Raw genomic sequence first — 5,280 nt, 5'->3', positions numbered from 1 at the left:
CCGAATCCGTCACCATAAAAATAGCAGTTGAATTCCGCTTCGCAATTCCATCTTACTGGAAATCTGTAAGGTTTTTCTATATTATTACTGGAAGTAATTGTGAGCTCATCAAATTTTAGAAAAACGACTAATGTTATGGCATTAACTCGTTGTCCGTATTAGGACATTTCTTTTTCAGATGTGAAATTAATAACTTCGTGAGAAGCATTCAGTGGTACACTTCAATGTAAAATACTGAAAAGAGGGAAGACAAAATTCCAGTATCTGTTGTGATTTAATGCTGTCTCTGCAGTAATTAGGGCAGATATAGCTCTTTGTAATGGATGACTCTCTTGAACTTCAGCTTGCTCTTGATCATAACTTAGTTGTAATCTGAGTCTAAATCTGCTGCTGGGCACGTCTTATAATCCATTGTCCTATTTCGGAATCTCTGTATTGCCTTTATGTAATAGCATTGGAATTTGCCAGTGCCTCCAGACTTTTTTCTCCCATATATCCTCAATATGTGAACTGTGAACAGGGAATTCGCCATTACTTCCTGAAATTTATTTCAGAACTCAGTTAACTCTTCTTTTGTCTCATTACTGACACTCAGCCCATATTATAACTCTGTCTTCTCTTCCTTTCCATACTACAGGGTTCCAGTCAGTCATGATTGTTAGATTTTCATGTATTACATACTGCACTACACGATAAGTATCCTCTTATACACTCTTTATCTTTTAATATTCTTATTGACATGTCTGCATGTATACCTCGGCCATATTGTTGGTGCTTGTTTGCTGTCGATTCTGATGAGAATAATCACACTACTGATGCGTTCACAGTTACTCACTCTCCTTCCTACATCCCTGCTCATGACGAATCTTACTCCCGTTACACCTCTTTATGCTGCTGTTGGTGTTACCCTATATTCATTTTAGCGAAGAGACTGATCTCCTTTCCACTTCACTTAACTGACCCCCAGACTATCTAGACTGAGCCTTTCAATTTCCGTTTCCAGGATTTCTACCTCCCTAGCTCGTGGGTTCACTAATTCTTACCGAGCGGGGTGGCGCAGTGGTTAGACACTGGACTCGCATTCGGGAGGACGACGGTTCAATCCCGCGTCCGGCCATCCTGATTTAGGTTTTCCGTGATTTCCCTAAATCACTCCAGGCAAATGCCGGGGTGGTTCCCCTGAAAGGGCACGGCCGACTTCCTTCCCAATCCTTCCCTAATCCGATGAGACCGATGACCACGCTGTCCGGTCTCCTTCCCCGAAACCAACCAACCAACCAACCACTAATTCTTCTGATTTTCTCGTCGTTATCGTTTCCTTAGCTGTATGTGGAAGATGTAAGACGTTGCTCCACTCTTCTTAGAACTAATGCTCTCGGGATTTCAACAGTAAACTTCTCTGTAATGGAAAACGTCTCTGTTGTAGCGTACAGTTCTGCCCTTGGTTGAGCACCTCCGAAACGCCCTGGCCCTTCCTAAACCATCCCGTAACAAAACGTGTCGCTCTTCGTTGTACTCTCCCCACTCCTTTGTAAAGCTTCATCATCTTGTTATTGTGACAGGGGAAGTTCCAGTTTGTCAACAGTAATATGGGAAGTATCATGCAAGTAAACTGGTATCAGGGACACAGGTTTGTGTGTGACTGTTTTGAGTTTTTGGTATGAGAGTTACTTAGAGCAGTTGGAGATCTAACTCGTGAGAAAATGTCTTACACATTGCAGTAACTAACAGAGAAGAAGTTTCGTGGAATGTTAACGTACAGGATAGACTGAGTAACCAAGAGTACTGTGTGCGTAATGAAAGTATGGTTCCAGGGAATGTTGTGATAAGCATTAAAGTACTTTGATTTCGCTGGAGACTGACTGGAAGCAAAGTCTGCTAAAATAAAATATTCAGCTCTGCGCACGAAGACGTGAAGCAAAAAAATGGATCAAATTCAGAAGCTATGTACAGTAGGTCTTTCACCTGTAGGTGCCTGGTAAGGATTTCAGAAACGAGAAAAGCCCGCCGTAGTTCAGTATCTACGATAATGCAGTCTCAAGGAAAATTTTATTTTTGAATATCGCTCATGAGCATTCTACTACAACTTTCACTGAGTCTCAAAAGAGATATCTCTGCGGAAATTGTGGAAGGTAAACGTGTTGCTTATTGCCGAAGAGTCCCTATGGTGTAAATATGTAAGGCATCTTGTTATGGACTCTGAATGAAACCGAATAATGAGTTTGGAGGAGACCGTGAAATAAAACTCCCCACCACGAAATGGACTTCTTATTTCCCCTCGGAGGGTCGCTAGTGAAGAATATCGTCAGCACATTACTTACTTTAGAATTAGAAGATATGACCAACTCTGACACTGTGCAAGACTTGTACCCCTCGAAATTTACAGTTCCCCAACTTTTGCTTGAAATGTACCCGTGTAATACATATAAAATATTTTTAAGCTGAATGACTTTTATTAGTATTCTTTTACGTGTTAAGACACGGTTTGTACTGAGTACAGGAGAGAGAATTTAATCGAAAGTCGCTCGATCAGTCTCGCAGATAAACACGATATCGCAGTGCCCGTGTTGTTCGGAAATACACTGAGATGACGTCATGGGACACTTTTCAGCATCGTGTCGGACATTCTTTTGCTCGGCGTATGCAGCGTCTCGACGTTTCATGGATTCAAAAAGTCGTTGAAAGTCCCTCGCAGAAACATCGGCCTCTATAGCCGACCGTAATTGCAAAAGTATTGTCGGTGCACGATTTTGTGCACGAACTGACCTCTCGATTATGTCCCATAAGTGAAACTTCCTGGCAGATTACAACTGTGTGCCGGGGCGAGACTCGAACTCGGAACCTTTGCCTTTCGTGGGCAAGTGCCCTACCAACTGAGCTACCCAAGAACGACTCACGCCCCGGCCTCACAGCTTTAATTCCGGCAGTACCTCGTCTCCTATCTTTCTCATTCTGGAAACATCCCCCAGGCTGTGGCTGAGCCATGTCTGCGCAATATCCTTTCTTCCAGGAGTACTCGTCTGCTACATTCCAAAATTCACAGAAGCTCTCCTGCGAACCTTGCAGAACTAACACTCCAGGAAGAAAGGATATTGCGGAGACATGGCTTAGCCACGGCCTGGGGGATGTTTCTAGAATGAAATTTCATTCCAGAATGAAATTTCATTCTGTCCAGAATGTTCTTCAAAACAACGGCGAACAATTATGGCCCAGTGTCATGGCACATTGTCATCCATAATGAATTACATCGTTGTTTGGGACCCTGAAGTCCACGAATGGCTGCGAATTGTCTCAAGTAGCAGAACACAACCATTTCCAGCCAGAGACTGTTAGAGTTGGACGAGAGCACCCAGTCCATCACCAGATTGCACAAGGTCTTGTTGAAAACTTGGGTTCATCGCTTCCTAGGGTCTGCGCCACACTTGAATCCTACCAACAAACAGCTCTTACCAACTGAAATCGGGATTCGTCTGATCAGGCCACGGTTCTTCAGTCATCTAGAGTCCAACCGATATTGTTACGAGTCCAGGAGAAGCGCTGCAGGCGATGTTGTGCTGTTAGCAAAGGCACTCTCGTCGATCACCTCCTGCCACAGCCCATTAACGCCAAATTTCGCCCTACTCTCCTAACAGATACGTTGGTCGTGTGTCTCACGTTGATTTAGGGGGTTATTTCAGGCAGTGTTGCCTGTCTGTTACCACTTACAACTCTACTCAAGATACCGAGCGAGGTGGCGCAGTGGTTAGCACACTGGAGTCGCATTCGGTTCAATCCCGCGTCCGGCCATCCTGTTTTAGGTTTTCCGTGATTTCCCTAAATCGATCTAGGCAAATGCCGGGATGGTTGCTTTGAAAGGGCATGGCCGACTTCCTTCCCCGTCCTTCCCTAATCCGATGAGACCGATGACCTCGCAGTTTGGTCTCTTCCCCCAAACAATCCAACCCTCTCTACTCAAGTGCCGTTCCTCTCGGTCGTTAAGCGAAGGCCGTCAGGCACTGCGTTGTCCATGGTGGAGCTCCCGTATGTTTTGATGTTAAAAGCGTCGCGCATCAGGCAGTGCTGATGTCTGTGGTGAGCGTGGGGGGGGGGGGGGGGGCGTGGAGGGGGAGGGGAGGGAGGCGTCGAGGAGCCATGGCCCTGGGTGGAACAAATGGGGGTGCGGCGGCAGGGCTAGGCCAAGCTGGATAGTCCTCCCTGCATGGTGATTGTATCAGTTAATGCCTTGTCATCGGGACTAGATGGGCATTTACGCAGGAGGCAGTTGGACAAATGGAGGTGGTTGAAAATCGAGTTGTAAGGTTTCACCTAAACAATTATATCGTAAACTACGGTTACTTGACCATTCAGTGTCAGTATTATTTTCAGCTCAAGACAGAAATATAGTTTATGTTTGTTGTCAGACTCAACAGTTACTGGTGAGAGCGTTAGAACCATAATTTTCCGATAGGTAGCAGCAGTTCTTTAGGCCAACGGTTCAAAAATGGTTCAAATGGCTCTGAGCACTATGGGACTTAACTACTGTGATCATCAGTCCCTAGAACTTAGAACTACTTAAACCTAACTAACCTAAGGACATCACACACATCCATGCCCGAGGCAGGATTCGAACCTGCGACTGTAGCGGTCGCGCGGTTCCGTACTGTAGCGCCTAGAACCGCTCAGCCACTCTGGCCGGCTTAGGCCAACGGCCTTGCCGCAGTGGTAACACCGGTTCCCGCCAGATCACTGAAGTTAAGCGCTGTCGGGCTGGACTAGCACTTGGATGGGTGACCATCCAGTCTGCCGAGCGCTGTTGGCAAGCGGGGTGCACACGGCCCTTGTGAGGCAAACTAAGTAGCTACTTGATTGAGAAGTAGCGGCTCCGGTCTCGGAAACTGACATACGGCCGGGAGAGCGGTGTGCTGACCACATGCCCTTCCATATCCGCATCCAGTAAATACTAATCAAAATGATTCATAAAATATTACTTATTTTATTAAATGCTGTTCAGTACAAAACGTCACTTGCATAATGCAAAAACTGTGCTGGGCTTTGCGTTTCACGAAATAAATGTGGTAAACAAATCATCGAAATCTAGCTTATTGGTAACATCTCAGTAAGTATGTGAAATAACACTATAATTGAGTCAATCATGCAAAGTTATTGAGCTTAAATAAGATTTGAATGGACGTAGAAAAGGAAAACGTCGTTCATTAGAAGAGAATGATAAAGGAATAGTAATAAGCAAGAGAACAAATTGCACAAATACTTGGAATTAGTCGTTTGTCCGTTCATATCTTT

At 45.0% G+C, this 5,280-nt stretch overlaps 1 pseudogene; it reads left to right on the top strand.

The window, feature by feature from the left end:
* The first annotated feature begins 4,680 nt into the window (after positions 1 to 4,680).
* LOC126213026 (5S ribosomal RNA) lies at positions 4,681 to 4,798 on the top strand (annotated as a pseudogene).
* The last annotated feature ends 482 nt before the right edge of the window (positions 4,799 to 5,280 follow it).

Source organism: Schistocerca nitens, chromosome 1 (assembly GCF_023898315.1).
Source record: "Schistocerca nitens isolate TAMUIC-IGC-003100 chromosome 1, iqSchNite1.1, whole genome shotgun sequence".
Taxonomy (NCBI): Eukaryota; Metazoa; Arthropoda; class Insecta; order Orthoptera; family Acrididae; genus Schistocerca; species Schistocerca nitens.
The sequence above is the reverse complement of the archived record's forward strand: the minus strand, read 5'-3'. Positions and strand labels throughout refer to the sequence as shown.